A 20,905-nucleotide genomic window follows, 5' to 3' on the forward strand; every position below is an offset into this window, starting at 1 on the left:
AGGTCATTATAGATCAGAGGACACTTCTATGAGCATCATCAAAACACATCAGCAGTAAATCACTGAATGCTCAAGGTCAAAGAAACATTTGTGTGTCAGTATGTATCTGACTATGTGCACACACATGTACAATCATTAAATGTGTACAACTATTTATTGAAGGTGTGCACAAATGCTACTACATCATGAGTGTGGAAATGCTACATACAACACATGCATGTATAGTCCAGTCAATGAAATGGCAATCACCATGTTGGCAGCATAACACAAGTGGAGCACACAGACAATACTTACAGACTGAAGGGGGGCAGGTTGCTGGGGGTCAGACTCTCAGATGATCTCATGAACTATCACCCTGAATGAATCCTGAATAACCTGTGCCATATTCTCAGAGAAGGTCCACATGATGTCCCTCATCTGTGTTCAGAACACATCAGTCATGACCTGCTCGATCTCTCCCTGAAAATCATCTCTGTCCCGGATATGTCAACATCTCCTTCAGGGTGCAGGCAGGATGCCTCGGGCAGGGGTGGGTCCAGGTTCTTCTTCATTATCATTATCATCGTCATCATCATCATCATCATCATCACCATCATCCTCAGAAGACTGAGGCCAAGCATGTGCATGTCATCATCTTCAGATTGGAGCATGTCCACTGGTACCATGCTCTATAAAGTTTAATTGCAAAACGCAACAGAAAAGAAAAACAAATGTCTATCATGCAGAACAGTCCAATGAAAATCATAGCACGACACAATATGACTATGATGACAATTTACACAGGGACTGGGACATGTCCATTATGGACAGAGTTACCTATGACCCTTTATGTTGTTCTCCTAAAAAAGAATGACAGTATTTTTTCTGAACAATTCTATATGCTTAGACACACACACATGGGGCATTAGCTTTATAAAAATGTATGGATGTTAAAATCAACATATTGTACTGTCTGCATTCAATGATGTATATGAGCAGCCACAATGTGTCATTGTTAAAATGAGGAGAAAGTGATATGATAATTTTGTAGATAATAGTCAAGCCATATGACAAACATATGTGACAGGCAGCATGGTATTTGGCTGAACACACATCAATATAATGAGTACAACACTAAAAACAATGTGGTATGTTCAATAAACACAACTGTTCACATATGGGAATCTGATATATCTGTTACTAACAGTATTGTAAGTGCACAACTCTATGAATTATTTACAAAAACAATTAGAAATCAGTAGCTTGAAGAAAACAAAACTTTCTGCAAATGTTTGCTGATACTGAACTACCAGAATCAAATGGGTATCTGCTCAACTGTCAGTCAACCAAGGCTATAATAGTGTGTTAAAAAACACCCAATTGGTTGGAGACATATGCAATACCAAAACTGACCTACAGGGTGTACTGAATATGAACTACTGCAATCAAATAGATATCTGCTCAAGTGTCAATCAATCAAGGCAACAACTGTGCTTCTACAAAAACACACAAAATCTCTGAGGCTGATGCAATACCAACGGTGAATAGAAGGGCATGACACACAGGCTATAAATAGCACTACAAACGCCAACATAACAGACACCCACCCATTCAATCTACAATTAAGCTAGTTATGCTCAACAGATCACTCATCACAGCCAAACATACAAATGCATAACATCATGTGCCATGAGTTTAACCAAAGCACCCACACTTTCATTCAAAACAGCCATGCAATAAGATGTGTGACATATACAGCAAACCAACTGGTATTTAGGTTGTGGAGTACATTTATAAAAATGTATGCTGAAACAATGGATCAATAATACATAAAATATACACTTGTTAGATTTTATTCACAGTTGTCAGCACAGCTACAATGTGATGATTTAATTTGCCTTAGTGATGCATGATGGGTATTCCTGCATGCTAATTGATAAACATGTTATTGCGAAAAATACAGGCCTGTAAACATGGGAAGATGCATTTCAGTTCATAAAATACATAAAAATCAACAAAACTCTTTCTCCGTCTACTGATCCTCAAGCCTTTGCATTTGTTCAATGCACATGGCTCTGTTCTGACTGTGATCCTCATCACCTGAAATAAAAAAAATGGAATGCTGGAAAAATGTATTCACCAAATAACAATGGCAGACACTTCTCAACACAGCTCATAGATATTTCTTTCTGAAGAACATTAAATAAGCACAATACACAGTTAACATGTTTACCTCCAGGTATTAGCATCTTTGAAAACAGATAATAGGACACGAGATTCAAACCTGTAAACACAATCTATATCTAAATTCTAAGCTTGAGAATACCTGCCTAGTTAAAATATCTTAATGGAAAAGGCATGTTTTGCGGTGAATAGAGTTTATGTTATGATACCATCTTAATGGAGGATGGTCTACTAATAATGATCTTAGCTTAGGATTGCAATATGAACATGTGCTACTCATGTAGCTAAACAGTTGGAGAAATACAGTCATGTTATCACTATATCCAGATACTTTATGGCAATGGAGAGAATACATTCTTCAGGCAAAGTGAAAACATCATGTAGCATACAGCAGTTGTGAACAAAACCATACATGTTGCTGCACATTAAGGACACAACAGTATGTGTCAGGACCATTATTCCTTGCTAAATTACACATCAGTAGAAAAATAAATATGTCTTCCCTGTTCTTCATTTCAGGTGTTAGTCTGCCCATCCCAGTCCCTCAAAATTTTAGGATGATGTTTGTCTACTATTGACTCAGTATTTCATAAGAAAATAGACCTTCATAGCATTTTTACAAAATATACAATATTAGTCAAAAAATTACTCATACATATAACAGGATTTAACAAGATGTACTGTCCCCACAGTTAAATAGCCAATGTTAACTGAATGTTATGGGTTACGGATATATTAGTAGGAATTGGACGAATAACAAAGTTATTCGCAACTATGCTCAAAATATATATTAATATTAATAAGTGTAATATGTTTCTGTAAATAAATGCTTTGAGTACATTGCAGCAAGATAATAGTTTCAGATATATTTATCCCCTTTCTAGATTTGAACACACAACACACTAAAATATACACTTGCTAGTTTATTTCCTTATAAACTGCACTAACAGTCAGCACATGCTACTCTTAAACAAACAGATATTGCTCTCCAAATACTGTTGTTCAACAGCTGATGTTATCAGAGTGGTATGGGTTATGGTCATATTCTCAGAAATTTGAAGATATTATCAGTGAGTCATTACAATGCACAATATAAACATTAATTTAAAGTATTGCAATATGGTGCTTCCAACAAATGCTATGGGTGAAGTTAGCCAAGGTAACAGGTACAGATATATGTTGCCCTATGTGATTTGGAACCCACAACATGCCAAAATTTAAACATGGTAGCCAGTTGCTTTACAGGCCAAGCTAATATTCAGCAAGGGTTTCATTATAGAAAACAGGTATTACAAGTGTTTATTAAAAATCCTGCAAAAAACAGAAAAATGCAAACAATTTTTGGACCTTTCATAGTAAAGAAGTGATAGCTATCAGCACATTGGCCATTTTGGGTAATTTCCTGTTTTTTCCAGCCCCTGCTATAAAGCACGCTTTGATGGGCTTTTCTGGCATTAGAGAACTTAGCATAGCCTGCAGAGTTCCTAAGACAGCAGAGAGCAGAAAAAGCGACTTTCTTGATTATAAGTATTTTTTAGCATTTTTTATTGCTGTTTTCGATTAATTGTGCCTTTTGACCACTGTTTGTGCTTATTTTGCTGTTATATTACCTGTTTTTCCTGTTTTTCTGTGCTTAAATTGTTGATTGCACTTCTTGGCTAAAGTTTTGCTTAAAAGTTAACAAACAGACTAATACATTCAAGTGTACTAGCCTTTGATAGCAATTTAGTCGAATAACAAAGCATTTACTGTATTTTCTGTTGTTTGTTCAAAAAAAAAAAACTAAAAAAGCCAAAAAAAATACTTCTGCTTTCCTAACTTTCCTAGCTAGTTGTCCCAGAGACCAGATTTGCTGATCCCTGGGCTTTGTATTTGGTTCCTGTCTTCCTCCATTTTCTTGTGTGGCCAGAGGGAAGTTTCTTTACTCACCAGTGAGAGTGGGGAGTACTGAGCTGCCTGTTTGTCCTCAGAGGAGTGGTTAGAGACAGCAACTAGTAATTCATTGGCCATTTTGGGTCATTTCCTGTTTTTTCCATCCCCTGCTATAAAGAGTGCTCTGGCGGGCTTTTCTGGCATTAGAGAACTTGGCATAGCTCCTTGTGGTCCCCTGCAGAGTTCCTAAGGCAGCAGAGAGCAGAAAAAGCAACTTTCTTGATTATAAGTATTTTTTAGCATTTTTATTGCTGTTTTCGATTAATTGTGCTTTTCGACCACTGTTTGTGCTTATTTTGCTGTTATATTACCTGTTTTTCCTGTTTTTCTGTGCTTAAATTGTTGATTGCACTTCTTGGCTAAAGTTTTGCTTAAAAGTTAACAAACAGACTAATACATTCAAGTGTACTAGCCTTTGATAGCAATTTAGTCGAATAACAAAGCATTTACTGTATTTTCTGTTGTTTGTTCAAAAAAACTAAAAAAAACAAAAAAATACTTCTGCTTTCCTAACTTTCCTAGCTAGTTGTCCCAGAGACCAGATTTGCTGATCCCTGGGCTTTGTATTTGGTTCCTGTGTTCCTCCATTTTCTTGTGTGGCCAGAGGGAAGTTTCTTTACTCACCAGTGAGAGTGGGGAGTACTGAGCTGCCTGTTTGTCCTCAGAGGAGTGGTTAGAGACAGCAACTAGTAATTCATTGGCCATTTTGGGTCATTTCCTGTTTTTTCCAACCCCTCCTATAAAGCGCTTTGGGCGGCTTTTCTGGCATTAGAGAACTTGGCATAGCTCCTCGTGGTCCCCTGCAGAGTTCCTAAGGCAGCAGAGAGCAGAAAAAGTGACTTTCTTGATTATAAGTATTTTTTAGCATTTTTATTGCTGTTTTCGATTAATTGTGCTTTTCGACCACTGTTTGTGCTTATTTTGCTGTTATATTACCTGTTTTTCCTGTTTTTCTGTGCTTAAATTGTTGATTGCACTTCTTGGCTAAAGTTTTGCTTAAAAGTTAACAAACAGACTAATACACTCAAGTGTACTAGCCTTTGATAGCAATTTAGTCGAATAACAAAGCATTTACTGTATTTTCTGTTGTTTGTTCAAAAAAAAAAACTAAAAAAAACAAAAAAAAATACTTTTGCTTTCCTAACTTTCCTAGCTAGTTGTCCCAGAGACCAGATTTGCTGATCCCTGGGCTTTGTATTTGGTTCCTGTGTTCCTCCATTTTCTTGTGTGGCCAGAGGGAAGTTTCTTTACTCACCAGTGAGAGTGGGAGTACTGAGCTGCCTGTTTGTCCTCAGAGGAGTGGTTAGAGACAGCAACTAGTAATTCATTGGCCATTTTGGGTCATTTCCTGTTTTTTCCAGCCCCCTACTATAAAGCGCACGTTAGCGCGGAGTTGCCACAGGAGCACACAAGAGCAGCGGCGGTTAATCAAGGTTAAACTATTCGGGCTACCTAAAGTCCATTCTTCAAATTTTCCCTTAAAACAGCCTTCCTTGAACTGTACTACTGATCTAACCAGCGTATCCTATAACTAAAAAGTTCATCTCTACTTGATTCCCAAGTAGACTATTTTCTATCTGTAAACCCTAGCACTTGCTCCTACAGTACTTTTCATCTTGATATAGCACTTTTACTATAGATAGCACCCCACCAGCCTAAAACCCCTTTCTCGATCACCCACATCCCCCAGAGTCTTTTTTTTTAAGTTTTTTTGTCTATCCCTTCTAGCATGTCGAGGGATCAGTTGCTAGTGTCCTCTCCTGCTCAGCTGGTGAACCTGGTAATATTGAGGCAATGTTACAATTGCCTCATGTACACAGACAACCCTCTCCTTCTCTCACAAAACACAAATACATGCGAGAGATGCAACTATACAGCCAAACTGGAGGCTGAGCTCTCTCAACATAAGACTGGCAAGACCAGACAGGAGGAGAAGGGTACCACACACACCACACACCCAGTCTCACATAGTACTATCACAACTTCAAATCATACACATAAACACACAAAGACATACTCAGAGGCTCTGATCAAAAATCTACCAAAACAGCAGAGGCCACCAAAGCAGACACCCAAACAACTACCACCTCAGGACACAACACATGCAACACATAGACCACACAGTCAGTGTGCCAAACAGTCACAGCCCTTAAGGCCAAACACAATGCCAGACACACTCGTCATTGGTGACTCCATAGTCAGACACACTGACGTCCCGCTCACCAGATTGAATAAGGAGAAGGTCACAGTAAGCTGCCTGTCGGGCGCTAGAATCCGCCACATAACGCAAGCACTCAGGTCTCTCAACAGCAGGTACAAGTACGGCTCAGTCATTGTCCACGCTGGTGTAAACGACCTGAGATGTGCCTCCTTGGACTACATGAAAAGAGACATTGAGGAGCTCTCTGATTATGTAGCCCAGGCAGGCATGACCCTGACCTTGAGCAGTATCCTACCTTCACCAAGAATGATGCCACAATACAGAGATAAGATGATCAGCTTTAATAATTGGCTTAAACTCTGGTGTCATTCAAAGGGGATCCAATGTCTGTCTGCCTGGGATGACATGCTGAACAAGCCACGCTGCTTCGCAAGGGACGGCTTGCACCTGTCACCCCTGGGCTTCCGGATATTGGCAAAGGCTCTTGCCACCCCCATAGTGCCTTTTTTAGGCAAGGCTCAAATTCTAAACCTACCACCCTAGAACACAAAAAAGGAAAGAAACTAAGGGTAATGCTGCTCAATGCCAGAAGTCTCAACCTCAAGATGCACGCACTCGAGGCCCTTCTCAGTATGGAGAACATCGATGTCTGTGCTGTGACTGAAACCTGGTTCAAGGCTCCTGAGAGCACCCCAGCACTATCAGGTTTTACCTCATACCATGCGTTCCAGCCCCAAAATCCGGACAACACCAAGAAAGGAGGGGGGGTGCCCATATTCATCAAGGACACCCACACCTCAAGGTTGGTGGCAATGCACGATGCATCGGAGACCATCCAGGTGCAATTAACCATAGGCAAAACTGCTCTGCAATTTGTAGCATGTTACAGGTCACCCTCTCAAACTCAGGAAACTCACATAGCTTTCCTGAAAACACTGGAGGGGATAAATGTATCTCCAAACACCATCATACTAGGTGACTTCAACTACCCTTATATAGACTGGGATCACTACTCAAGCCCAAACACTCTAGCCCAAAGGTTCCTGGAGTTCATAAACTCAAATGCCATAGAACAACTAGTCACCATCCCCACAAGAGGTGAAAACATACTTGACCTCATCATCACGAACATGGGATCACAATGTTCAACACCGGAAGTATACCCCTCACTGGTGAGATCAGATCATAAACTAATCTCACTGGAGGTCCTCATCCCGCCCCCACCTGAGATAAAAAAGACCACAGTGAAGAACTTCTCAAAAGCCGACTTCACACTTCTAAAGACTAGTGTGGTCTCTTTTAAGGCCCCCGAGCCGGCGGTAAACATTACTCAAGCCACTGAATCACTTACAAATGCCTTCTACCAGCACCTACAGGACTGCATGGATCAGGCAATCCCAAACAAAACAAAGACTCTTTGTACCAAAGGCAAGCGTCCAGTCTGGTGGACCCCAGCCATAAACAAGCTCTACAACAAAAGGAGAAAGCTACTACAAGATAGAGCAAAATCCTTAAAAGGTAAGACACCTTTGATCATTATAAGTAAAAAACTAAGAGCTCTCATAAAATCATCCAAGGCAAATTTTGAGAGAAAAATCACTAAGGACTCAAAGGACAATCATAAGGCCTTCTTTAGCTATGTTAGAAACCTGGGAGGAAACTCAGAATTGGTTCAAAATGATGTGAAAATTACTGAACCTACAGACATTGCCAATATACTGGCTGACAGGTTCAGTGCAAACTTCTCCCCCCCCTCCCCCCCAAAAGGAGAGATATCTAAACCAGAGGATTGTAGCCCCCCAAACATCTCTAACGCCCAGGTGAGAACTGCTCTCTCTAAGGTGAAAAACACAGAATCCATGGGACTGGATGGTGTCCCCGGCTGTGTGCTCCACGAACTCAACAAGGAATTAAACCCGCAGTTAGGACAGCTGTTTAATCTTAGCCTCACCTCAGGATACATACCCAAGGAGTGGCGCACGGCAACTGTGGTCCCACTTCACAAAGGCGGTGCCTCCACCGACCCTGGAAATTACCGTCCCATCAGCTTGACAAGCCTGATCTGCAAAGCCATGGAGAGGATCATAATGGAACTCATAAATAAAGACATAGGGAACTTGCAGACTTTGGATCCAACCCAGTTTGGCTTTGTCAAAGGCAGATCATGCCTTTTAAACTTGGTCGACTTTTTCGAAACAGTCACCAAGGCCATTGATGAGGGAAAGGCAGTCCATACAGCCTACCTCAACCTGGCAAAGGCTTTCAACACAATACCCCACTCAGGTATCATTGAAAAACTCATCAGCTTAAATGTAAACCCATACATCACAAGATGGGTTGCAAACTGGCTAAGTGACAGAACCCACAGGGTCAGAGTTGCTGGCGCCATGTTAGACTCAAAGCCTGTCACAAGTGGGGTCCCACAGGGCTCAGTCCTGGGCCCACTCTTGTTCGGCATCTACTTTTCTGAAGTACAAGCAAACACAGGAGGGTTATGGCTGACAAAGTTTGCAGATGACTGCAAACTGGGCACCATAGTCGAAAACACATCTGACACAGATATCCTTCAGAAGGGCCTCACAGAAACGGATAACTGGTGCCAGAGCCATGGCCTAAAGTTAAACACCAAGAAATGCATAGTCATACCCTTCGGGAAAAACATGGTTACCCCTAGCTACCATATAGGTGGCAATCCACTGAGCACAGAAGAAGTTATCAGGGATCTGGGGACTCAGGTTGACAGTGGCCTTTCGTTTGACACTCACGTTGCTAAAGTGATTAGGAAGACCTTCTACATTGCCCACCTGATCATGAAGGGATCCACATCTAGATCAAGGGAGGTCATCGTCCCCCTGTACTCATCACTCATCAGACCAATGATTGAGTACAATGCCCCATTCGGAATGTATCTGACCCGACACCTGCAGCAGCTGGAAAGGCCCCAAAAGTTCCTCACCAAAAGGATAAAGGGTCTCAAAAATATGTCTTATGCTGCCCGACTGAAAGAACTTCAGCTCTATTCAGTCGCCACCGCTTGCACAGAGGTGACCTGTGCCTGACATACAAGGCCATGTCAAACCCAGATTTGATGAACATGCTTCACCTCAAAAAATCTAGATCCCTCAGAACTACAAGGGCGGGAGACTTAAACCTTGACACGGTTATTAATAGGACATGCTGGAGGGACAGATTCATCACCCAAAGACTCCCTATGCTGTGGAACAAAATCCCGGTACATGTGAGGCAGAGCACCTCGCTGGCCGTGTTCAAGAGAAATCTTGACCAATGGATGGGAGATCGCAGATATACCCCAGGGAATACCTCAGTGTCTCTGCTTGACAGAGGCACAGCAAAATAATGGGCATAGTTTTCTTCAAACTAAAGGGGTGGTGAAAGCCACAAAAACTCTGGGCTAGGCTTATAAATGCCCTTGGGCAGATAGCCTAGTATGAACCTATGAACCTATGAACCTATGAACATAACTAAAAACATGTGTAAGCAATGGGGCAGCAATTGCTTTTTAAATTAAATAAACATGTCTGTGCAATTGTTTAAGAGGACTGATGTAATAAAGTTATATATTTATTTTTACTCAAATGTATAATGGAGGAATAGGTGATAGAATGGGACTATGACAAAAAACTAAAGAGTGCACCATCATCTGCGGCCTAGGTACTATAGGTGTCTGTGATGCACAAGGACAATGGTTATGTGAAATTATGTAGTTAGATGTTATAAAACATATGTACATCTACAAAGGACATACTTATGGATATTATATACATGATTAAATAACAGCAACATGAGAATCAAACTCACAGTTAAGAGGTCAGTATTTATCAAGTCCACTTAATTATCTCCATGAGCTAATTACTACAGCCGCTAATATGTGGTTATAAAAGCATCTATCTGATGCATATGTTAAAGAGAAATATCTGTACAATCTGCAGGAATTCGCAGGCATATGTAGAATATTAGTACTTACTGTAGGGATCTGCTGGATGCCTCTGTACCTCAACAACCCTCCTTTGAAGTTCCACCACATCCATCTGATGCAGGTCTTCATAATGGTAATGAACTTGCACTCCAGTGCAACAGATCCCCATCATCTGTCAATGCTCCCTCACAAACTGGTTCCACACATCGATCATGATGACGTTCCTGGGTCTGGCACTCATCCACTGCTACAATCTGACATAAAAATCAACATCTGGGTAATCTCTCCATCGATCCAGTTGGATACATAGACACATCTCAGCCTCCTCAAAGTAGCCATCATGATCTTCAAGTTGAAGAAGTCAGGAAAATGTAAAAACATCGACATGTTCGCTGAGGTGCCACTCAGTTCATATTTATCAAAACTAATATTTGAAAGTGACACTGATGTCATATTATCAGATCTTTGGAATATAATGGGCAAATGTCACACATAGTCCAATTTGTCGACACCTATTTGGTGTTTATGTGGTACACCTGGGTGTTTTGATGCATAACAGCAATTAATGCAGATGTGTGTGAATGGGATTCCAAAAAAATGAATTTTAATTAACCTCATTTATTAAGTATGGTACAAATGGTACTTAAAGTTGGATGCATACAAGGTGCTTTTTGATTCTGTGATTTGGAGTGAGAGGTACATTGGCAATTGGTAGCATTTCTGTTGTGCTGATTATAAATCGGTTGAAGTTACTCATTCCAGAAGGTACATGTTTAAATTAATGTTTGTTTGTTTGTGTCTTTCAGCTTTTCCCAGTTAGGGGTTGCCACAGCGGAACTCCGGTCCGCTAATGATTGGCAGTTGATTTTTACGTGCCGAGTTACCAGCCCTGATGCACAACCTTCAACGAAGGTACGCCCATTCACGCATGTCTCCACGCAAAAGACGCTCTAGCTGTGAATCAAACCAGACAGAATCTTACTGTGAGGCGACAACGCTACCGCAGCACCACCACCACGGTTGTACATGTTTAAATTAATATTTACTGAAAATTATATTTTCAACACAAGTTGTCATAAGTTACTGGAGTGATGTTGTCTTGAACATTATGCATACAGGTGTTGTTCTTCAAAATAGTTTATTTCAATCCCATATGCAGCCGTATAGATAGACTTATATTGAAAATTTTAACAGTATATTAAGGTTGATTTATGGATCATCTCCAATTCTTACTTGTAATTCCTTGCATTTGTTGGTGTAACTATGGAAAACTATGGGTTCCAACACTATCCATATCTAGTATGTGATTTGATATAACAGATATTCCTTATTTCATGTTTCCTAACAAAATTGTTATAAACATCTGATATTGCTCTTATGGGTATGTCTTCAATGATGATTCTTAACAAAGGTATTATCAGTACTAGCTCAATATACTAAGAATCCATACTGTCTGTGTCCTGGCTACTGATCCTGAGGTTTACCCCTCATTCTGTAGTTCTTCAGATTGCTATTTGTTGCAGTATTTCATAGGATCATAGGACGTTATTAGGCTAATAGCCTAGCCAAGATATACCCTTATTTCCATGATCAGCACCTATTGCCCCTGTCCAAGATGGACACAGGTGGAACCCTTGCAGTGAATTTACAGTCACCCTTCCAATCATATGGATTGCATTTGAAGAGGACCAGTGAAGTGCTGTTTTTGACATGAAGTGGGAATCTGTTCCAATGGTTTGGTAACCTGTGGGAGACACATCAGTCCTTCCAGAAGGTTTTATTAATGTCACATACCAGGTTACAGTCTTTAGAGTGAGTAACCCATGTACCATTTGAATGTGACATGCAAGCAGACTCATGTGGCATAATGTTGTCATTAGACCTCTACGCAATATATATGTATTGTCATGGTTTCTAATCACACTCACAAAATATAAAAGTATTGCATGTTATGATGACATGAAGGCATTGTTGTTATTTGTAATACGTCACATTAGTATTCATCACACACAGTATTATACAGACATTTTCAATGCACTGTAATGCATATTGTTAATGCTGACATATGCTGTTCACAGAATGAAATAGATAAATGGGCTCAAACATGAATATTATCATGTGCGTATCAATGTCTTTAAGATGGCCAACCATCCTAGGAGTGGCAACTTCTCCCCCCAGAAAAAATGACATCATAATTGATCACCAACATGGGAGAAGACTCCTAAGATGTTCAGGTGATGCTCTTTGGAGAAATTAAATCTGTGTGCACCTCACCAACATGATCAATGCATTTGAGGGCTACACCCAAACCCATGAGGCCTGTATATGATGCTGCTTGGACATGATCCTTCATACAGCCAACTGAGTGACACATTATGACGGATCAAGGGATGCCACCAGTGGTGGACCACTACTGACCCCCATGATGACATCACAATATTTCTGTCCTCACTGCATACAGTAAGAGGGGAGTGATGCATCCCTGGAAGTGGGATTGAAGCGGAAGTTCCAGGATAAATATGTGTGTATTTATTCCCATTACAGGGATGTGTATTGAGACAATCATGCCATATTGCTGTAGCATGTGCATTCATGTATTGCTGTTTTTGGTTTACAATAGCAGAATTGAGCCATAAACACAAATCCATAAAGGGTGAGGATGATGAACATAAGTCTAATTGCATGCACTGGTACAAATGAGTTATAGACAGAGCAATCCAAACATTTGTAATGCTGTTTGCATTAATTTTCATGGGTCCATCTACTCTGGGCCTACACCTGGGATTGCCAGGTGTGTCTCTGTACTGTTACTGTGAACACTACCTTGTGAGTACCTCAACCTCATTTCATGGTACTGCTGTTTACTGTCATGCTATTGTTTCTCTACCATTGTACACTGCAAGCATATCCAGTGGATGGGGCAAGACATGCATTTTCAAGTGCAGACAGACCAGTTATGTTAAAGCAAAATGTTCATAGATTTCAACAATGTGTAGCACAAGTCATACTTCACATTTTTGTCAATATTTGCCAATACAGGCCCATTGGGTGTACAGTTGCAACATCCATCATGTGAGTATTGGCAGCCAATATTAATGTGTTGTATATGTGATGCTGACAGTATTCTTTTTTGCTAAATGCATGACTGTGCTGTTTTTCTCTTTACTTTCCAACTATAGGATCCACATTACAACCCACAACCTCTACACAGCAGGAGTCTATCAGTGATATGCTATTACATATGTTTTACATCTGTCCTTGCTGTTACTCCTTCAGTTGACCTCCATTAATACTGTATCCTTCTTACCATTACTAGGTCAGTCTGCAACAATGCCCTCAAGTGCACACATGAATGGTATGTGTATGTCACACATTCTGCATGTTTTAACTGAGTTCACCTGGTTAATGGTATAAATGATGTGATTAGCATTGCTGTTTTTTCCCCTGCAGTAGTTGAAGTTCATCCATGTTCAGCACCACCATCTTCCCATGAGTATTTGCCAGTTGTGTGCTTATTTACACATCATATATGTCATGCATGTTGACCACATAAACGAGTTATATACTTATTTTATGTACATTCCATGAAACACACATACAGTAGACTGCAAGTGAAGTCATTATTTGTAACATTGCTATGAGATACATATGCCATATGTCTTTTATGAAACAAAGCAAAAGTGTCCGACCAAGCCAAGAGTTCAAATAATTGTAACGCACTTTATTTAACCAAATAACAGCGTTTTCGCTCCCGTTAATACAGAAGCTTCATCAGCAATAACAGGGCGCCAACTCTCATAATTTAAAAACTTCTAAGTGACGTACAATTGATGTCACTTCCAATTAAGAGTTCAAACCATATTTAAAACAACATGTCTTAATAAAAATGTGTATGTTTAAAACATGTATAAAAATATATAAAGATATATCTAACAAAATACAATAAAACAAGTAAACAATTACAAACTTACTACCTAGTTAACTTACTAATTGTAGATGATGTGTTATAAGCCCAGCGAGATGTGGGGCTTTTCCTACAACACTTCAATCATAACAATTACATTACTTAAACAATATTAAGTGAATAAGCCTATTAAAACTTACTGTTGGATACAATTCTAACCAAATTCTACATTCATTTGGTGACTATACTACAGTGTCGGTTACCTAAGATAGCTTCTATATTTTAAAATAGAAGCTATATTGCAACTATCGTTCAGTCCCGGATAGGAGAAGGCATCTAATTGTAGCTGCCACTCCAACTCACGGGTCTCTAAAATTAGGGATTGCGGTCCACCCCTAATATCAAATTTAACGTTGTCAATGCCCATAAATTTAAAACTGTGGCCACAATTACTCAAAATGTGTTTAGAGAGGGCATTATCGCTCCTCTTGTTCTTAATAGCATAAATATGTTGGTAAATACGGTCCCTAAATCGCCGGTCCGTTTTACGAACATAAAATGCATGACAACATTCACAAAATGCCACATACACAATGGATTTAGTGTTACAGTTTATTTTGTGGTTGATTGCATACTTCCTCTCACCAATGGAGAAAGAATTTCCCACACGTAAATAAGAACACCATTTACAACAACCACAACTAGAAGTCCCTTTTTGTCTAACCATAAAGTCAGTTAGTTTATTACGTTGTAATAAATCCTTAAGGTTATTACCTCTTTTAAATGTAAATAAAGGTGTTATGCCTAACTTTTCATGTAACCCGGCATTTATGATAAAATACCAGTTTTTACGAATGACTGAACACAAAGACCCAGAGTTCATATTAAAAGGGGAAATAAAGCCAATGGAGAAATTTTTCTTATTATAAGTGTTAAAGGCCGCACCACTATTTACAGTAGGTGACGTTAACCTCACCAACGAGTTAGGTGATACAGTACAGTTCACAAGAGAAGGTTGGTGTTCATTAGGTGACAACAAGGGTACGTAGGTGCCATTCAACCGTTTGGATGACACTTCACGAATTAAATCAGAAATAAAGTCTACAGGGTACCCACGGTTTAAGAACATGTCAAACAACAGTGAACATTCTTTGTCAAAAGCGTCCTCTGTGCTGCACATATGGGCAGCCCTGACCAATTGACCCTTGACAATGGAACGCTTCTGCCTCCAAGGATGGCAACTTGTAAAGTGCAAAAACGAATTGCAATAAGTTGCCTTCCTAAAAATGGAGGAACAGAATCTGTTGTTAGTGGTGTCTTTAATTAACTGGACATCAAGATAGTCAGTCTCAGATGACGAAAAATGATGCGTGAATTTTAAAAATTGTGTTGAAGAGTTCATATGTGCTAATAAATTCAAGGCATCATCTTCACTCTCTTTGAACAACATAAATACATCGTCAAGAAAGCGGGTATAAGTCTTAGAATACTCCACAAAAATTGGATGGTTAAAAAGGTATTTTCTCTCCCAGTAGGCGACAAACATGTTAGCAACACTGCTGCCACATGGGGAGCCCATTGCTATACCTTTCTTTTGGAGATAGTAATTGTCTTCAAACATAAAAAAGTTTGAGGACAAAACTATAACAAGTAGAACTGTAACCAGAAAAATGTCATTATTGCATGCCCCACATTCCCTGAGCATGAGCTCGATCCATTCAACAGCCTCTTCATGTGGTATTGATGTGTAAAGATCGACCACATCAATGGTCAAAAAATTTAGGCTGCTGTCAAATTGAATTTCATTGATCAAGCTCAAAAAGGACCATGAATCTTTGCAAATTTGGGGAATAGTTTTCAAATATTTGCCAATAATGCTGTCGATAAGGCGGGCGCATGGATGTGTAATAGAGCATCTTCCATCCACTAGGGCATGCATAGGTGGATCGGTAAGGCTCTTATGAATTTTAGGGATCCCAAACATAACAGGGACCTTGGGATAGGAAACATCAATAAAATTATAAATATCAATATTGATCCTACCCTCAAGGTACAAATCCCTAAAGTAGCCTTTGATTTTGTTGTAAGTGCTTGTTAATTCGTTTAACGAGGAACTTTCATAAGCTGGTGATTCTAGTACCTGCAGCATTCTAGTGGTGTATTCCGCCTTATCAAATATAACTAAACCCCCTCCCTTATCTGGCTTAATCACTCTGACTGCCATACTACAAATTTTGTTCAAAGCCAGAATCTGATCGGGGGATATGTTTCTAGTAACCCCTTCCACCCTATTTGTTGTGGATAAATGTCTAAAATCCAATTCACAGGCCTTCTCAAAGGTAAAGAGACAGGGGTGTAAAGGGGGATTGAAGGAACTTGCTAACTTCAAATGAGGCATATCAGCAGGCAGATCATTGTTGAAAAATATATTTAAGTTGAGTTTACGTACAAATAGTTTTAAATCCAATAAAGTTTTTGCTAGCCTGAATTTGTGGTCAGGAACAAAGTTCAGACCTTTAGCCAACAACTCTATCAATACTTCGTCAACAATGATATCAGAAAAGTTGTAAACAAAAAAGTCTCCTTTTAAATTAGACAAAACTAACGGAGTTTGCTTAACCTCAGATATACAATCTATTTGGTTAACATAAAGTTCAGTCAATTCCAGTTCTTGTTCCTCTGGTACCGGTTGCCCTTCTTCCCTAAAAAATTTATGGGCATTGACAACGTTAAATTTGATATTAGGGGTGGACCGCAATCCCTAATTTTAGAGACCCGTGAGTTGGAGTGGCAGCTACAATTAGATGCCTTCTCCTATCCGGGACTGAACGGTAGTTGCAATATAGCTTCTATTTTAAAATATAGAAGCTATCTTAGGTAACCGACACTGTAGTATAGTCACCAAATTAATGTAGAATTTGGTTAGAATTGTATCCAACAGTAAGTTTTAATAGGCTTATTCACTTAATATTGTTTAAGTAATGTACTTGTTATGATTGAAGTGTTGTAGGAAAAGCCCCACATCTCGCTGGGCTTATAACACATCATCTACAATTAGGAAGTTAACTAGGTAGTAAGTTTGTAATTGTTTACTTGTTTTATTGTATTTTGTTAGATATATCTTTATATATTTTTATACATGTTTTAAACATACACATTTTTATTAAGACATGTTGTTTTAAATATGGTTTGAACTCTTAATTGGAAGTGACATCAATTGTACGTCACTTAGAAGTTTTTAAATTATGGGAGTTGGTGCCCTGTTATTGCTGATGAAGCTTCTGTATTAACGGGAGCGAAAACGCTGTTATTTGGTTAAATAAAGTGCGTTACAATTATTTGAACTCTTGGCTTGGTCGGACACTTTTGTTTTGTTTCAACAGTTTACAGTCCTTTTTTCGAGTTTGGTATGTCTTCCAGTGCACCATCGAGCCCGGGTTCACCTAACATTTTTGGCACTAACAGTGCAAATAACTCTCGAGAGCAAGTAAACATCCAAGCGCTAATGCTAGCGCTTTCCCAACGGTTAGATGTTATGAATTCCCGGTTGGACTTTATTGAAAGAATAAGTGTCAGTCAAGGTCAGACTAACACTTCATCTATACTGGATGGCAACACTCAATCATCTGGAGCTAGTAATGCTGACATTCCAGCTGGGCAGTTACAACGTACGACTTTGCCTGTTTCCCCTTTTCCAACAGGGGCAGCGAATTTACTTTCTGGTGAGCCGCACAATAATGGGCGGTTGCCCAATTCTGCTAACACTGTCAACACTAGCAATAATAGGAATGGTGGAGCCAAAGAAGGCTCTCAAATGAACCCTACGTTTCATCCTATTATTCAACAAGGGGCTGGAGTAGCTGACCCACTTATTGGAGTGCCCTCTATGTCCGAATGGGCTAAGAACTTGAATTCTTTTTCTTTTGGCGGACCTACAGCGTCGGGTGCATCGGTGGCAGATTCTTCCAGTCCAGGTAACTCCTTTGATACTATAACAATCAACTTGAAAGCTCTGGATACAAAACTACTCAAAATCAAGAAACTTCAATTGGAAATCTCTTATTTTCAGCAGTGTTTAACTGAAGGTGTTATACATAAGGGACTACGTAGTTCCTTTACACCTACAGGATTATTTACTGATAGTACATTTATTTCTGAGTTGGAGACACTGTTTAACAAGCAAGGGGCAGAACTTTTAGAGCTTATGATCAAGAATTATTCTAAGCATATAAATGTCTTACTTGATGAAGCTTCAAAACTCGATGACAATATTAAAGCTGATGTCAATTTTTTTAGATACAAATTTGACTACAATCGGACTTTTACTAGCATTGACTCATTGTTAGTTAAACTGAAAGCTAACAAACTTAAAAAGCTAGTGAGAGATAGAAATGCCTATAAGACTAACTCTGCCTACTTGAATCTGTCTAAAAGGGCTAACAGATCTGGTAATCACATGGAGAATAGCCCTCATGTGTTGGTAAATACTAAGGGGGAGGGGGTTGAACAACCTCTTACCGACGTAGGCCCCGGCAGTGATGGAGGAGAAGAAATCAACGAGCAAGGGCTTAGGAGAAGCAATAGAATTAAATCTTTTAGTAAGAAAGATAACAACAAGCACCAGAAGCCTTTTTTAGGGAAGAAGGGCAACCGGTACCAGAGGAACAAGAACTGGAATTGACTGAACTTTATGTTAACCAAATAGATTGTATATCTGAGGTTAAACAAACTCCGTTAGTTTTGTCTAATTTAAAAGGAGACTTTTTTGTTTACAACTTTTCTGATATCATTGTTGACGAAGTATTGATAGAGTTGTTGGCTAAAGGTCTGAACTTTGTTCCTGACCACAAATTCAGGCTAGCAAAAACTTTATTGGATTTAAAACTATTTGTACGTAAACTCAACTTAAACATTTTTTTCAACAATGATCTGCCTGCTGATATGCCTCATTTGAAGTTAGCAAGTTCCTTCAATCCCCCTTTACACCCCTGTCTTTTTACCTTTGAGAAGGCCTGTGAATTGGATTTTAGACATTTATCCACAACAAATAGGGTGGAAGGGGTTACTAGAAACATATCCCCCGATCAGATTCTGGCTTTGAACAAAATTTGTAGTATGGCAGTCAGAGTGATTAAGCCAGATAAGGGAGGGGGTTTAGTTATATTTGATCAGGCAGAATACACCACTAGAATGCTGCAGGTACTAGATTCACCAGCTTATGAAAGTTCCTCGTTAAACTAATTAACAAGCACTTACAACAAAATCAAAGGCTACTTTAGGGATTTGTACCTTGAGGGTAGGATCAATATTGATATTTATAATTTTATTGATGTTTCCTATCCCAAGGTCCCTGTTATGTTTGGGATCCCTAAAATTCATAAGAGCCTTACCGATCCACCTATGCGTGCCCTAGTGGATGGAAGATGCTCTATTGCACATCCATGCGCCCGCCTTATCGACAGCATTATTGGCAAATATTTGAAAACTATTCCCCAAATTTGCAAAGATTCATGGTCCTTTTTGAGCTTGATCAATGAAATTCAATTTGACAGCAGCCTAAATTTTTTGACCATTGATGTGGTCGATCTTTACACATCAATACCACATGAAGAGGCTGTTGAATGGATCGAGCTCATGCTCAGGGAATGTGGGGCATGCAATAATGACATTTTTCTGGTTACGGTTCTACTTGATATAGTTTTGTCCTCAAACTTTTTTATGTTTGAATACAATTACTATCTCCAAAAGAAAGGTATAGCAATGGGCTCCCCATGTGGCAGCAGTGTTGCTAACATGTTTGTCGCCTACTGGGAGAGAAAATACATTTTTAACCATCCAATTTTTGTGGAGTATTCTAAGACTTATACCCGCTTTCTTGACGATGTATTTATGTTGTTCAAAGGGAGTGAAGATGATGCCTTGAATTTATTAGCACATATGAACTCTTCAACACAATTTTTAAAATTCACGCATCATTTTTCGTCATCTGAGACTGACTATCTTGATGTCCAGTTAATTAAAGACACCACTAACAACCGATTCTGTTCCTCCATTTTTAGGAAGGCAACTTATTGCAATTCGTTTTTGCACTTTACAAGTTGCCATCCTTGGAGGCAGAAGCGTTCCATTGTCAAGGGTCAATTGGTCAGGGCTGCCCGTATGTGCAGCACAGAGGACGCTTTTGACAAAGAATGTTCACTGTTGTTTGACATGTTCTTAAACCGTGGGCACCCTGTAGACTTTATTTCTGATTTAATCCGTGAAGTGTCATCCAAACGGTTGAATGGCACCTACGTACCCTTGTTGTCACCTAATAAACACCAACCTTCTCTTGTGAACTGTACTGTATCACCTAACTCGTTGGTGAGGTTAACGTCACCTACTGTAAATAGTGGTGCGGCCTTTAACACTTATAATAAGAAAAATTTCTCCATTGGCTTTATTTCCCCTTTTAATATGAACTCTGGGTCTTTGTGTTCAGTCATTCATAAAAACTGGTATTTTATCATAAATGCCGGGTTACATGAAAAGTTAGGCATAACACCTTTATTTACATTTAAAAGAGGTAATAACCTTAAGGATTTATTACAACGTAATAAACTAACTGACTTTATGGTTAGACAAAAAGGGACTTCTAGTTGTGGTTGTTGTAAATGGTGTTCTTATTTACGTGTGGGAAATTCTTTCTCCATTGGTGAGAGGAAGTATGCAATCAACCACAAAATAAACTGTAACACTAAATCCATTGTGTATGTGGCCTTTTGTGAATGTTGTCATGCATTTTATGTTGGTAAAACGGACCGGCGAT

Source organism: Protopterus annectens, chromosome 6.part0 (genome assembly GCF_019279795.1).
Source record: "Protopterus annectens isolate FY-2018-M chromosome 6.part0, PAN1.0, whole genome shotgun sequence".
Classification (NCBI taxonomy): domain Eukaryota; kingdom Metazoa; phylum Chordata; order Ceratodontiformes; family Protopteridae; genus Protopterus; species Protopterus annectens.